Source organism: Cornus florida, unplaced genomic scaffold (genome assembly GCF_030987335.1).
Source record: "Cornus florida cultivar Cherokee Brave unplaced genomic scaffold, ASM3098733v1 CherokeeBrave_3.0.0_Hap2_Chr10, whole genome shotgun sequence".
Classification (NCBI taxonomy): Eukaryota; Viridiplantae; Streptophyta; class Magnoliopsida; order Cornales; family Cornaceae; genus Cornus; species Cornus florida.
In genome coordinates this window covers 67,537,402-67,554,647 of record NW_026775580.1, presented here as the reverse complement: position 1 = coordinate 67,554,647, position 17,246 = coordinate 67,537,402, and the positions used below count along the sequence as shown (strand labels likewise).

Genomic DNA, 17,246 nt, shown 5'->3' with positions numbered 1-17,246 from the left:
AATGGGATGGATGCAACCACTTGGTTGTGCCAATTCATTATCCTCCTTAGGTACCTCTACCTTATTATCCACTTTCCTACCACTCCTCAAGGTAGTAATTGCTTGAACTTGCTCATTTTCAAAAAATTCTGATGAAGGACTTGCTTGCGCCATAAATTGCCCTTTAGGATTGGTCTCAGTTTGACTAGGCAACTTACCTTTCTCTCTCACATTTAAAGAATTAGCTAATTGCCCAATTTGAGCTTCAAGCTTTGCAATTGATTGAGAGTGAGAATGAAACAGTTGATTATCTTTTTGAAGATTACCTAAATCCTGCAAGACTTTGTCCTCAAAAGCTGAACTTTTAGGAAGCGCTTGATTTGGATTAGAGTAAGATTGAGAATTTGATGCTTGAGGATGAGAGTAGGACTGAGGATTTGATGCTTGTGGATGAGAATATTGATTCACATTTTGAGGATAAAATGAAGGACGGTAACCTTGAGAATTCTGATTTTGATTTTGGAGATGTGGGGGAACATACTTTGATTGGTAACCTTGAGTTTGAGGAGGGTTTGCACCATCTCCTTGATTTCTCCATGCAAAGTTTGGATGATTTTTCCACCCCGGATTGTAAGTATTGGAATAAGGGTTGTTCCCTTGATGAATGAAAGCAGCATTTGCTTGTTCTTGAGACTCACTTGGTATAATTTGTCCAAGAGGGCAATTTGAAGTATGGTGAGTGTAACTAGAACAAGTCATGCACATTTCATTGGAATGGTGAGGATATGATTGAGTTGCCGGACCTTGATTCAAAAGGAATGTATCAAACCTTTGAGTAAGATTTTTTACCTCAGCGGCAATTTCCATGGAAGAGTCTATTTGATTTTTAGCTTTCTTTCCTCCCATATGTGCTAGGTGACTACCCCTAGAAGATGAAGATCTATGCATTGAGTTTTCACTCATTTTTTCGAAAAGTTGCCAAATTTCATCTTCATTTCTTTCAATGTAGCTTCCGCCACAAGAAGCATCAACAATGCCCTTATTGGCATCGGATAAACTTGAAAAGAAACATTGAACTAATTGCCACTTAGGAATGTCATGATGTGGACACTTCCGTAGCAAGTCATTCAAACGTTCCCATGCTTCATGAAGGGGTTCTCCTTCTTGTTGTTTAAATTCACGAATGGAAGTTCTCATGGCATCAGTTCGACTTGCGAGGTAATACTTTTTTAAGAACTCTTGTTGCAATTGTGCCCAAGAGGTGATTGTATTCGGCCGCAAGTTATTGAACCAATATTTAGCTTTATCCCGAAGAGTGAAAGGGAAAAGCTTCATTTTTAGGACTTCTTCCGGAACATCCGTGATTTTCACGGTGGAGCAGACTTCTAAAAACTCATCTAAATGTTTATAAGGTTCTTCATTGCTCAACCCATAGAAAAGGGGGCACATGTTAATGGTGGAAGCCTTAATCTCATAATGATGAGCACGGAAATTTGGCAATTGAATGCAAGTGGGTGCATTATATTGATTTGGAGTGTAACGATCCCTAAGGACCATTGGAGGATTGAGAGGATTGAGAGGAGGATATGGCATTTGACCTTGTTGATGATATGCCATTTGACCTTGTTGAGGGTATGCCATTTGAACATATTGTTGTTGTTGCTCACCAATTGGGGGAACAACATTTGGCCTTGGCATCCCTAGATTAGGTTGTTGCACCGCATGATTAACTGGTTGTGGCATTCCCAAGGGTGGATGCACACCTTGAGGATCCACAATATGAACTTGTGGTGGGTGGTGCACACCATTATGATCCACATGACCAAGATCTACAATGGGATCTTCAATTGGATCTTCCATTAAAGGTGATAGAAGATCAAAATTTGAAAGATTAAAATGACTATCCCTAGTACAACTTCTTAAACGCCGAAGAAAAATTTCGAGATTTTGATTTACAGGAGCAAGAGGATGATTAAGTGATCTACGACCATGCATGCACTAGAACAAGTTAACACACCAACATTTCAAAATTTCAACCTCCACATACGATGTTCCCAAACTCCTCAATAATATCAATGCACTTAAAACAAATAAATGCCTCCACACGGGCCGATGCCTTCTACAAGAAGGTATGCTTGGACTTAAAAATAAAACAATTCAATTTAAGCCTCCACTTGGGCTGTCCACAGCATGCAAATTGGTATACAATTAAAGTACTAAAATTAAAGAGAACTTACAGATGGTCCTTAAGCAATTTCAAATTTTTTTTATTGCTTCTAAGTCCAGCATTTGCTCCACTTTGCTTCAAGTACCTAATTGACAAATCAAATAATAAAAAAAAATTAAAAATTAAAATGACTTAAAAGTAGACAATCAACAAAGAACTAATGTTTAATTCAATTCTTCAAAACCGTTAGATCCCAGGCAACGGCGCCAAAACTATGGTGCGACCGAGCGTGTGCACAAAATAATGCACAACACTTTAGGTTTAGAAATAATGTCAAGTGGGCACCATATTTTAAAATTTATAAAATCACTAAACACTTATACTATAGAGTATGAAGTGAGCAGGGATCGTCCCAAGAGATCTAAACAATTATAGGTTTTCTAGAATTGAATTCTACTTTAATGCTTATATGATTGCCAAAAGGGTTTTGTTTGTGATTAAAACTAATTTTAAACTAAATGATTGCAATAAAAAAATAGAGTTTAAGAGATTAGAAAGAGACTTAGGGTGTAGGATTCACCACTAAGCACATTCCCTAACTCACTCACTTTCAACTAATTGGGGAAATAATACTATGTAATCTATATGTGGCTAACAAGTGCAATGAAAAGTGTAAATCATCAATTTCAAGTATGAATCAACTACCTAATGACAATTAAACTAAGTGTAGTGCAATTCACCCATTCAAAGCATGATTTATCAATCCAAGTTACAAATTTAACACACATTAATCTAGAAGATAATGCAATTGTGACAAAAAGTATGGAATTCAAACATAAGTATGGATGGTCTACTTACCTAATAATTGAATTGCAATTAAATTAATTAAACTAATTAAACATGAATTTAAAACTAATTAGACAACAAATTAACCTAAACATGTAGTACCATCCATCAAATGGAAGCATTTTCATCAATTTGAAACACAATTACAACTAAGCAATACCATGCATAGCCATCACAAGAATCAATTAACAAAGAATTCATGTGTAAAATTTGTTTATCAATCAACCACACATAAGACAATATGAGATTAATACAGATAATCAATTGGAAGAATTTAATTCATAATATTCAAGACTATACACTAATTACATAAATTAATCCCCAAAAAGTATGAAAAGAGAGAGAGAATAGGTTACATGCTTAGGGTTTATCCAACCCTAAGTAGAAGAATCAGCCACTCATGGTTGATGGAGTCGAAGACAGGACAATCCCCATCATCTGCTTCATCTTCTCTGAACTTTTCTTCCAAACCCTAGCCTGTTCTTACTTTTTCTCTTTTTTCGCATGTTTTTCCAGAGAGAAAATACGATACTACGATACAGAAAAATAATAATCAAATAAAACTTTCTTTCCTTTCTCTAATAATCTTTTACCTAAATAAAAACTAAAACTAACCCTAATCTAATGGCTCACTGGGCCTTAAGTAACAATCTCATTAAAGCCCAACAGTTCCCAAAATGAGCCCAAAAATTAAATAAAAACTGTAATGTTGCTAAGTCCTGGGGGATCGATCCCCCACCCTGGGGATCGATCCCCCCAGAGTTGAAAATTTCTTTTAAGCCCTATTTAGCTTCATTTTAGCCCCGAGCTCATTAGTTTGCTTCTTCATCTTTGGGAACATCATCAAAAGTCTGAGATTGACCGCTTTTGAAGAATAAACACACTATACGAGCAATGGGCTGCGACCTCCTTTTTGCCATTTTCTGAGCTTTTTCTGAGTATCTTTGCTTGACTCTAAAAAGGCTTAATTGGATCGTTCTTAGCTCATTTTAACTTTATTCCCCTGAAATACACATAAACATAAATTAGGACTAAAACATAAAATTAAGATAGATGCAAAGACTGAAATACCTTAGCTTAAGTGCTGAAATGTGCAACATTTAAGCACTTATCAAAGACCGGTCACAAAGTTCTTTAAAACGGATTCTATTGGCCCTCCCTGTTTCGAGATGCATACAATTTCTGTAAATCATGTGAAAGATGCCAAAAGCTCGGATCCATGTCCCGAAGAGACATGATGCCCCTCACTCCCATCTTAATAATTGAAATTTTTGATGTGTGGGGAATCGACTTTATGGGACCATTTCCACCTTCTTATAGCTATGAGTACATCCTTGTAGCGGTGGATTATGTTTCCAAATAGGTGGAAGTCGTGGCTACCAGAAGCAGTGATCATAAAGTCGTGATCGAGTTCATTCAATCTAATATCTTTAGTCATTTTGGTACGCCCGAGCAATCATCAGCGATGGCGGATCACATTTCAGAAATCGTTATTTTAAATCCGTCCTTTCTAAGTATTCAGTCATTCATAAGGTTACTACACCTTACCATCCTCAAACGAGTGGTCAAGTAGAGGTTTCTAACCGGGAGATTAAGCACATTTTGGAAAAAACGGTTCGACCGAACCGCAAAGATTGGTCGCTAAGACTAAACGATGCACTTTGGGCTTACCGGACGGCTTACAAGACACCCATTGGTATGTCGCCATATCAACTTGTCTTTGGCAAAGCGTGTCATCTCCCGGAAGAATTAGAGAACCGTGCTTTTTGAGCCATAAAAAGGCTAAATTTTGATCTCAAACAGGCCGGCTCTAATCGTGCTTTGCAACTAAATGAACTTGAGGAAATCCGAAATGATGCATATGAAAGTGCAAAAATTTATAAGGCAAAGACTAAAGCTTTTCATGATAAACACATTGTCAGCAAGTCTTTCGCCCCGAGACAAAAGGTTTGGCTTTTCAATTCCCGCTTAAAACTCTTTCCCGGTAAACTCCGGTCAAGATGGGATGGTCCATACATCGTCACTACTGTCTTTTCTCATGGAGCAATCGAACTCCAAGATCCTGCAAATGGATCCCTCTTCAAGGTTAATGGCCAGGCTTAAGCCTTGCACTGACGGCATAGTCCCAACCCGAAAAATTGAGAAAGTCCTCTTGACGGACCCAATTTACGAGGATTAATGCCTGCTCTAGCTTCGTCTAGCTATCGACTTTAAATTTAGCAAATCAAGGGAAGCAATTCTTTCTATTTCCAGGCTTCTCTACTTTTCAAATTGCTCGTGCCTTGAAATTTTCTGGAAAACGGTTTAGAAAAGCCAAAAGTTTAATTTTTCTAGAAATCTTCTCAGTTGTATTCCACAATTTTCGACAGGCTTCTTAGACTATCTCAACTCTAATTTTCATTCCCGGATGTTTCCATCTCTTTCCAGTAATTTCATCGAATTTTTGGAATACTACACATGTGTGTAACCTCTCATTTTTAATGCATTGTTGGATTATGGTTCCCCAAATTCCATCCATGCATTGGAGTAATGTTGCAAAGTTTGAAAAATTTTCCCAAATTCCATCTATACATTAAAGAGATGTTGCAAAATTTACAATTTTAGTCATTTCACCCATGCTTTTGCTCACTGGTCACATTTCGAGCACTCGAAGTCCAAGCTTCGAGCACTTGACGCTTTCATTCTTCTTTCAAAAGGCTACTGCCTCAAGTTCGAGCACTCGAAGACATCACTTCGAGTGCTCGAAAGATCTATGCAGCATCCCATTCCCTACTGCCTTCAGTTCGAGCGCTCGAAGACACCATTTCGAGCACTCGAAAGCCCATCCATGCCCACTGTCCATACTTCGAGCGCTCGAGCTCCCCCACTCCTTTTAAATCTCGACGCTGCATCTTCTTTCGGTTCATCTCACCTCTCCAACTCCTCCACTTCGTCCACTACACCCCCATGACCTCCCACCTCTTCCTCCCCTCTATAACTTCCCTAACCTTTCCACTCCCCCATTCATGCATTCAACCACTATAAATACCCATCTCCCCCATCCTCCTTCCTCACTCCATCCATCCTTCTCCCCATCTTCCTCTCAAGGTATGTGAACTTCTTCTTTTCATTTCATTTTCGTGACCTTCATCTTAAGGAGTGTGGGAATGCAAATTATGGAGGTTGGGTGGGATTGTTGATGTTACTTTAATCTTGAGCGTGTTTTGTTAACAAAATTTTTGGGTTTGATCTTCCATAACTCTCACTTTCACCTTCTCTTTCTCATAGTGCACGCCAAGTGCTCGCTGAAATTCCCCATCCACGTCCGCCTCTTCAAATGTCTCGTGCCGGCCCTTCTCGTTGTCCTAGACCCTCTGCGGATGTCCCCGTTGTTGCTCATGAGCAACCCCAAGACCCTTAGCTCAACAAAAAGCTCAATTATGAGCTTCTATTTCTGCTCACGGGTGTCTTTGACACTCTTCCCACCACTTCATGGGCTGCCGCAGAATTAGTCAACCGGCGCCTTCAGCACATTTGCCAACCTGTTGCAAAGGTCACTTACCCCCGTGTGGTGCGCCTCTTTTACCAAAATCTCAATTGCCCTGAAGAGCTGCCTGTCTCTCTCACCATATCTATTGATGGCGTCCCTTTTTCCTTCACTCTTGCTGACATGGTGGCGGTCTCCGGCTGTCCTTTGGAGTGCCCCGATGACATTGTCAATCATGAGAATCTCCCTTTATATGAGGAGCCGGATACTTTAACTGTGGAGCAGGTTGTTGCTACCATTTGCAACGTGGATGACCCTCATCGACCCCGGAGCTTTACACTCAAATCCACTCATCCGGAGCAAGTTTGGTTCCTTGACTCCATTTTCAAGCATAATGTTTACCCCTTGGCGCATAGCACCGAGCGCCAAGGCCTGATGTTGCAAGCCTTGTATGCCATGGACCAAGGCAAATGGTTCTCTATCTCGGAGCTCATTTAGGACACATTTATGCGGTTTTGGGACGAGTGTATCAATGCACGGCAGCAACGTGCTAAAAATCGGCCTTTGCCATTGCCATTCTTCATCATCAAGCTCTTGAAGCACAAAGGTTTCATTGTTCCTCCTCATGAACCAAAAGGCAAAAAGATTCAGACTTTTACTCTCCGCCGGTGGACCAATGTTCTTAGCCATTCTCGGCACCCTCAACTCGCTGCCCCTTCATTTCCCCGTTCTCCATCTCCTTCTTTTTCTGAGGATGATCCCATGGCGGAGGACGCTGAATGGGACGAGCCTCCCGTTGATCTTCCGCCGGACCAGGCCTTCATCCGGGCTAGCCTTGCCGGTATTCATGAGCAGATGGATTGTTTTGAGATTTCTTTAGCAGACTGCACTCAGACCGTGCGTGAGGACTACTACCGTGCAGAAGAAGACCGTCGTCTTGTTGCAAACGACCGACGTGTTGCGGCGGAGGACCGTCGCGTGGCGCAGGAGGAACGGCGTGAAATTCAATCTCTCCTCAATGCCATCTTCGCCCGTTTTCCCCCGGCCCCGTAGCTAGTTGCCTGTGTTGGACTTTATCTTTTTGTTTCACATGTGTATATTTCTCCTTTCTATTTTTGTTTTACTTTTAAACTTTAGGACTGTGTTATGCACGAGTTGCTCTAGTTAAACATGATTGACTTTCAGTTCTTTTTGTAATCATGTCCACTTCATTTTGAATGCAAATTCTCTAGCTTTTCTGTTATCTTCTGTTCAGCATTTTTTCTTCCATGTTTTAGTGATCATTAATATTTTTGTAGTTGTTTCTGCCTTTTCTTCGTGTCCCATTTCAGGTGGCACATTTCAAGTTTGGGGGCCTCTCTTTGTTAGATTTTGCTTGGGAGTTTTCCTCACCTCACCATGCACTTTCCTCCTACTGGGTATTTTTGTTCCTCTTATTCTCTGTCATTTTTGGTCATCGTTATTAGTTGTTGTCCCACATTGAGGACAATGTGTAATTCAAGTTTGGGGGTGCAATATTGCATTTTTGGTTCCACATTTTTTCTAAGCAATGATAGTATAATTTGAAACTTGTTGGAGATGAAGCATATGTTTAATACCTTGTATATAGAAGCAATTGTGAATTTTTGAAAATAAAGAAAAATTTGAATTTAAAATGATCATATGGATTCAAATTAGTCTGTATAAATGTCTCAATTAGATTCTCGCTGGATTTTACACTCTTTTATGCTTCACAATGCACAGATGCACATTGGAAACTTAACCGTGAGGCATGTAACTTGATTAATCTTGATCTTGACCTAGTTAATCTGAATTGATGAACCTAATAGATGGCTGCCTTTGGCATGATTAAAAATTAAAAAAAATTAAAAATTAAAATATATATATATATATATATATATATGAAAAAGAAAATAATGACCAGTTTAAGTTTGTAGCCTTTCCAACTCGAGTTATTAAGCCCTAGGAGTGTCTCTACACTCAACACCCTAAAGCCATCTGGTTTGGGAGTTGTTGGTCTAACGCTTGCTACATAGGTTGGTTAGAAAGCCTAAAAGACTTAGACATTGCACGGTCATTCCAAAAATATATATATATATATATATATATATATATATATATATATATATTGTAATAAACATGGTTCGTTGGAGTTCGTAGCCTTGCCAATTCGAGCTATTAAGCCCTAGGAGTGTCTCTACACTCACACCCTAAAGCCATCTGGTTTGGGAGTTGTTGGCCTAACGCTTGCTACATGGGTTGGTTAGAAAGCTTAAAGGATTTCAGCATTGCACAACCATTTTATGTATCATTTTTGAGTTATAATAAATTGTCAGCAAGCAGCAAAAGTTGTCTTGTAAATAAATTCATGCCTCAGGGACTTTATTTAAAAGGGAATCCAATGATTTGAAGACTTGTGTCTTGGAATTGGAAAAGAAAGCAAAAGCCGCATGTTGAGAATCCAATCTACTTTCACTGAAGATAGAGTTGATTTCCATTCAAGAGATGACAATTGAGTTATTTATATAGACTAGGATGTTGATGCATGTATGTTGAAATGTGTTTAGCCAATTTTTATATCAATGCTTCATATATGCATGGCAGTTTACTTAATGACCCCGTCTCCAGTCCTTTGTTTGTTTCGAGTTATATTTGAGCTTTGTATATATTTCATTTTGCCATGGTTGATATTTTTGTGGTAGCATTCTCATTGTTGTCATTTCATTGAGTTTTTTATTTTGGTTTTTCCAAGGGACTAGCAAAATGTAAGTTTGGGGGTGTGATAAGCGCCGAATATTGTATATTCAAGCGCTTTTATTTGCATTAGTTACATCCATTATTTTATCATATTGCATATTCTACCTTTATTTGCATGCTTTTGTTTATTTTCAGGTTGGGTCCCCAAAGAGAGTTAAAAGAGATGCTTTGACGAGTTCTTAAAGAATCAAAGCACGCCGTTACCAGGGACCTTCATTTTGGCCAAGATTAATGATCCATGAGACTCATGACGCTCTATGCAAAAAGTTCTAGGAAGAATTGCCGCGTCTTCGGGCCGAGCCAAATCATTTCAGGTTGCAAGTAGTAAATTGGTGCAAAGCTGTAACAACGCAACTATTAACATGGCAATTTCCTTTCGTACTTTGTTTTTCTTTTTCACCACAATAACCTTTTCTTTTATATCCTTCTATTTTCTACAAAACCAACATTTATCATTCTATGATCAATGTCTTTTCATGTCTTGTTCTGTCTTTCTTTATTCTGTTTAGCCTTGTACACTTTCTTACCACCTAGTTTCTTCTTGAAACTATTCTTACTGTCATGGCAAGATAAGCTGACTCAGTTTTATCACCCTTGAGTCGCTCCATTTCAATCACATAAAGTGTTAACAATTGATTAATGCCACATTTAACTTCTTGTGAATTATAATTCACCTTGAAAAGTTGAAAAAACCTAAGTAGAGAATAGATTACCAAGTGGACAAATAATTTATCATCAAATATGATTTCATACTACCTCTGATCATTAACCAGCTTGCACATCTTATAGATGTACTCCCTCACTGAACCATTGCCATCATATCTCACTAACATAATCCATGTCAGATAATAGTATTGTAGTTGTTTCTTAATACCCATTAACTCATTCTTGATCAAATCAAGAAGCTCCTTGGTAGTATCAAAACTAGAATACCACCATGATCACTAATAAAAGCATAGATTAATCTAATGGCAAGGTAATACCTTTAGTCCACTTAAAAATGCAATAACTTTTCTGCCTAAGAAGACTTTGCACTGGGCATATAGGCTTCTTCCTAATAAAACATAGACTCGTAGTCCAAGAAACCCAATATAATATCAAAACATGTCTTCTAGGTAATATAATTTTAACCATTCAATGGTTCAATCCCTATGAACTATCTTTAAATTGCGGAAGCGTCTGTAACCTGAATAAATGTTATACTGAATAACAGCACGTAAACAACATATAAAATAATATGTCATAGCTTTAGGGATTATTAGTTTAATTCGTACTTAGGGTTTTAAGCCGAATTTCTCAGGGTATTTTACTATATGCAAAACCATCCACCCTGCGGGAACAAATAAAATATCATCTAAAATTCACCTTTTGGCAGAATTTTAGATTTTACTTTACTCTCAAACCTGCGATAAAATAGCACAGAGACTTATTTGATTATATTTGAATTATTATTAAACACTTCCATTACCTTTTGGTAAAAGAGTTATTTAGTTATAATTCAAGCACTCTCAAATATTCTACTCACTTATCCCACACTAAGACATTGATAACCTTTTGGCAGAACAAATGTCTTCATGTAGGTAAGTGTACTGTGAGACCTCAATAAGACCAATATTTTAAATTTTTTTAAAAAAAATAATAAAAATAATAATAATAACCTCTGTGAGCATGTCACTTTTTGGCAGGCATCACCCACTTTGGATATCACCTTTGAAACGATCACTTTACCGGTCTTCCTAAACCCCAAGGAAAGACCTAAACTGCAGATGTTCCATTTTACTTATATTCATATTTATTTATTTATTTAGTGCACATAAGCCAAACCCAAAATTATGGAACATTTAATTTCACTGCAATATAAATGACTTTAATACAAGTAAAAAAAAAAAAAAAAAAAAAAAAAAACCTCTTCATACATCTAAAGAAATTACAGTGAACAATACAATAATAACATGCACATCAATCGAGATTTTTTTTAAATTCTCAATACTTCAATAATATCATAAATTACTCAATAAAAGCATTGGGCATAAGGTGTGGCTACATAGCCATACAGACATGTATTTAACTAAAAGTTACTTGTACCTTTAGAAAAAACTTTATAGAGAAAACATGTAAAGTATGTACAGTATTTAAGCTTGAACAAATTTGAATTTTCTAGCAATTTGATTCCAAAAGAATTATTGATTCATTACATTATAGAATCATACAAAAATCAAATTTTTGAACAATTTGACAATTAGTTAAATTTTTTCATATCTAATGGGTTGATTTATAATCAATCATGCTCATACAATAAGTGCACGCAATTCAAGACATGCTAATCTAATATAACATTTAACCATTGATCAGCACGTTTATCTTTATATATGACCATATTAATTGTTATATTTGAAAATTTACATCCAATGCAAAATCTTTGTAAGAAATGGATGGGTTGAATTACTAAAGCCTCACATCATGTATCACCAACCAACCATACCTTCCACTCACTATTAATAAAATTATGGAGACCAGTAAATTGGATAGTACATTGGGCTTAGCCTTGGAGGTTGACCTGTTGCAAATAATTTCATGGATGACTACTGTATCCCATTTAGTAGTTATATTTAGTTTGCTAGATGGTCCCACACAGTTATAAGCCCAAACACACATGAACCTATGACCAAACACCTGGTCCCACTTCCCCACTTTTGTCTGTCTTTTCCTTCCCCACTTTAAAATAATTTTCTATGATACATTATTTACGGATTTTATGATACATATTTTCGGAAATAACACCACTGATTGATCAATCTTATATATGTATCATATTGGTAAATTCAATATATGTATCATATTGGTAAATTCAATGCTATCTTTATATATGCAATATATCCATGACTAGAAAGAACACTGAACGGAAAATAATAATCGGACAGTATAAATTACGAGCATATAAATTTAAATGATATATTTAAATATTTTAATTTTGATTTCTACAAAATTAAAATCCTAATATAATGATGGCTCTGATACCAATTGTTGGGTTTTATTTCAACAATCATGTAGAAATCAAGTATACTGTAATTAATTAAAGAGTAATTTAGTCTCGTACCTGATTAATAATTAACGCACATCTCCCTTTAGAATATCTCTGTAACCCTTTGTCAGTTCCTGCAAAACATTAGAGCGTTTTACCCCCATCTGAGAGTTGTCGATACGAGAGGTCTGAATAAGGGTATTAAAACCCTTTATATATAACAACAACATGGGGGACGGCTTCTCTACAAACAAGCATACCTAAGTCTCACTTCCTATCATAAAAACTTAGATATTAATGGTTAGAATTAAATCACACCAAATAAGTTGAAAAACCACAATCCAACTGTATAAAACCATACTCCCAATTAGACCACCAAATTGAAAAGTACAACCCAATCCATCAAGTATCAATAATTACATTACAATCCTACTTTAAAACACGTAGTACATAGGACCATAAAATAATTTTATTATTTAAATATATATATATAAATTCTAACATCAAGGACTTGGAAGTTAGAAGGATAATTAATTGTGATAAATCTAAATATCAGACTATAGAAGAAAATTAATTAATATTTTTTCGACCATAAAATTCTGTTCCGACCTTAACTTTGATCTTCTAGTATGGATGCCATTTGAACAAGACGTCGTATATTACAGTTTGACAGGGCAGAACGTTCAAGTACAAATTTTTTTCACTTATAATGATGCAGGACAAATGCAAAACACAATTACGTGCTTTAATTAGTACCAAACTAATGCAGGAAGGTTCTAAAAATCTCAGAATGATTCCATGCAACTCAAGATTTCAATATTTGTTACATACAGTTTTCAAAACTGTTTGAAGTACCCATGTTGTGAGGGTTAACTTTCAATAAAAATTTTGGTGATTTGGTACTTAAATAGTAAAATACTTTAAAAGTATGACTTAGTGCTTGTTTGGCATAGCTTTTACTTGTGCTTTTACACAGAAGAAGAAGGGAAGTAGAAGTTATCACTTCTATTTAAACTTATTTGATAGTGTTTGGGAATTACATTTTAGAAGAGCTTTTAATGTTAGAAGAACTTTTTTGTCTGTTTGGCAAAATGCTTACTAAAGCTCTTTTACTACTAATATAACTAATTTGCCCTTAGATGAAATAAGGTTCCAAACACTACCAATGAAATAAAGTTCCAAACAATGACCATCCTAACTAACTGTAACCAAAACTATGATATTAACAAACATATCATTTGTGAAAGAACAATATATGTTAACCACCTATCGTGAAAATGATTTAAAAATTATTTCTTTTACATTGTTGTTGTCTATAAAATGATCTAAATAACATTCTTCTACATTTTTTATTAATTTCACTATAAGGAAGTCATTCATATAGTTAATTATTTAATTATTTTTCTTTCTTTCAGTTTTTTCAACATAATATATGTAACTCATCTTATAAATTCTTTTTTTTTTTAGTATTTTGAGAAATTGATATATGAAAGGAATTTTTTTTTAAAATACAACGTTTTACATATAAGTTCACCTATTTTTCAATTCAATTTTGAGGTGAAAAAAGGAAGAAGCTAAAAATGGAAGGATTTTTCTTTTTCTTCATTTTTTTTTTGGTTAGTACATCGTGGTTGCCATAGAAAGATTCTGAGGACGCCATTATATACATGTTCATTTTGATGTGAAAAAAAAGCTAAAGATGGAAAGTATTTCCCAATTCAATTTTGATGTGAAAAAAAAGCTAAAGATGAAAAGATTTCTTTGTTCTTCATATTTTTTGGTTGACCGTGGTTTTGCAAGTTAAAAGAGTCATTAGCCAAACTTATGGAGTTTATTTTCGTAACTATCATCAAGTAAATCATATAAAATATGCACATATATTACTTGTATATACCCACAGCTTCGCAAAGCTAAGAGAAAATAAAATTGAAGGCAAAAACATATGATGGTAATGTATACAAGAAAAAGGGAAAGCAAAAAACCAAAATCAAGAATGAATCGAAATATAAATTGCAATAGATATATATATAGTTCTCACTCATCGTTCGTTAAAATCTAACAAATCTAATTCATGATAAAACTTAAAATAATACTGTATTTAGGAGTTATTTGTCCAATGGAAAAAATACGGAATACCTAGCTTTGAAATCTTGAGGATGAGAAAAAAAAAGAGGAGGAACCTGCTGCTACGTGAAATTGTGAACCAGATGAAAGAGACAATCTGTGATGCGATTAGGTTTCTTTACATATATAGGGATACAGGTGGAATATTTTATTTTTTGTTCACAAATATAAAGGGCACGCTTGGTATTTTGAAAGTTTCATTAAACCCTTTAACAGCTTCCATTGTCTTTAAAAAAAAGAGCGTTTAAGAAAAGCTGGGGGTACCCAGCTTCTCCAAAACACTCTTCTAAGACTTAAAAGCTCTTTTAAAAAATTAGTCAAACACTACTCAAAACAGCTTCCAACCCCATAAAGCTAAAAGCAACGTTTCAAAAGCCAATCCAAACGGGCCCTTATTGATCATAAAAAATAACTTTCTAGGACTTATATGTCTTCCAATTTGAAAGCAGGCCGAACATGGTGTTAATTTTTCCATGTTAAAATTAAGGGGGTCACTATTGTTTGGCTTTGGCTATGAAATTACACTATTTTCTGTTCACAAATATAAGAGTAGAGATAAAAAATAAAAAATAAAAAATAAAAAATAAAAAAAGAAGAAAGAAAGAAAAAGAAAAAGAAAAAGAAAAAGAGAAGAAGAAGAAGAAAGAAGTGGATGTGAGATTCAGAATACACCAATTCGACTAATATGTTTGTAGGCTTCACTCGAGTTAGATTGTAACGACTCGAACTCCTGGGTCCGAACCGTTAACCGGGTCCTTACCCGAACCCGAGATCAACTAAGGACAACATCATCACTTCCTACGTCAATACGTGACACATGGGTCAGTCCAGGGTACAAAATACTCCAACAACACAGTTTTACAAAGTGGTAAAATGAACGGGTCAAAGGGGGAGGGTCAGCCAGCTGATGGCCTTTGGTCGGCCTACTGGCAAGACTGGATCGGTCGGTTGACCTACATGGTCGGCCGGCTAAAACGATTGTGCAAAGTGCAAGCTCTCGGCACTTTCCAAAATAGCGTATCGGTCGGCTAGAAAAGGGGGTTTGGTCGGCCGAACCTGGGGTTTCGATTGGATGATGGTGAGGTTCAGTCGGCCAAAACAAGACTTCACACCCCTAAAATCTCTGGAATGGCCTCCAACCGTGCACATTATGAACCAAACCTACACTCGACCTGTTACGCAATCAAGCTCCGAATTCACGGGAAAAGTTTATAATGTAATACAGTTCAAAGACATCTATAATTGGTCAAAATACACTTCATTCTCCATTCATCATGACATAATTTTCAAAGTCTTAGTTTGCATCAAAATACCATTAAGAGTTATAATTATAACACATGGACATGATTTTAAAAACAAATACACTTTACAAAGATTTGAGACTTCACAAAAGAATGGCAATTACACAAAAGAGGTCACATAATGGATTTCTATTCCTCCTTAAGCTTGGGAAGGGTCGGCGTCCGCTACCTCCTTTCTGAGCCCTGAAAAATGTTAAATATAATAGGGTGAGCTAATTGTTCAGTAAGTGGTACATAAGATACACCTCTTGTGACCCCATAAATTCAAATAATGAATAGGAATAAAGGATCGGGGTCAGGTTGTACCGGGAAATAATACAACATCAATTCCAATTTCAAAATAACAATGTCGTGTCATGAAATGCGATATCATGTATGTCGCTCCCCATTTTCAATTCACTTCAATTCTTCACTTTTCAAACCGTTAACGTAACACGTCCCTCGGTACCCCCTTGGCAATACGAGAGAAGGATTGGCCACTATCCCTGACCCTTAGTAACCCCGCGACATCATTTGGGGCCCAGATAGCTCAACCACGCTAGGGGTTTTCCCCTGCTAATTCCCTCTAGGTCACATTAACGGCATGGACCCTCGGTACCCCCTTGGCGTTCGGATTTTCACAAAATCCTTTTATCAAATATTTTTCCCAAAAATCCCTTTTTTCATTCACTTCAATTCACTTTGCCCTTTTGCATGCCCAATGCTACGAATGCATGTCACATAGCTTTCCAATAATATGAAGATAAAGGAATTTATACTACACAATTTTAACAGGTATCTTCATAGCAATTTCTAGCAAGATAATAAACACCATAGGCATGAAAATTAACACTTAGGCATGCTTTTAATACAATTCAATTAAAACACATAATCATGGATTTCATATACAACAATTACATAAATTTCAAAGCAATCAATTCAAATTAAGCATGCATGACATCAAATTTTGAGGGAAAATTCATAAAGGAACAAGAAATTAGGAATTAAAAACCCCTACCTCAAAATAAGCAAAAATCCCCAATTTGTGCCCTAGATCTCGAATTTCCTAGAGTGCACCAAATAAGGAATTGCTCTGATCAAACTGTAGATCTCGGCGAGCTCTTTAATTTGCCGCAAACGGCATCCAAAAACTCCGAATGATGAAGGAGAAATCAAGGATCAAAGTTTTGAAGTAAAAAGAAAAAGAAAAAAGAAATTGAGAGGGTGAGAGAGAGACCAGAGGGAGAGGAAGATAATTGTGAGGCTCAAATTGCCTTTTGGCCTTTAAAAGATGTTAATGGTGGGCCCCACCAAAATTAATTTTTTTTTTTTTATTTTTGCACCACAATTAAATTATTTTATACACATTCAAACTATATATACACATTTAAAAATTCACAACTTCATATAACACATTAAATAAAAATGCATGTGATGCAAATGGACCCAACCAACACCCCCGTACACGACAAGTCCAGTAACGGGTCCTACACGGGACTGTCCGGCTCGAAAAACGAAAAAATGCGAAAATAGTAAACCTTACATTTCAAAGAGTCTCGAAATCAATGAAATGCCCCAACTAATTCTCGGACACAACCGGCACAC

At 36.2% G+C, this 17,246-nt stretch overlaps 1 non-coding gene across 1 annotated transcript; it reads left to right on the top strand.

Annotated features, from left to right (window-relative positions):
• The first annotated feature begins 1,072 nt into the window (after positions 1–1,072).
• LOC132280370 (small nucleolar RNA R71) lies at positions 1,073–1,179 on the top strand. Its single transcript, XR_009471564.1, has one exon. It is a non-coding gene; the product is annotated as a small nucleolar RNA R71 (small nucleolar RNA).
• Positions 1,180–17,246: the final 16,067 nt, after the last annotated feature.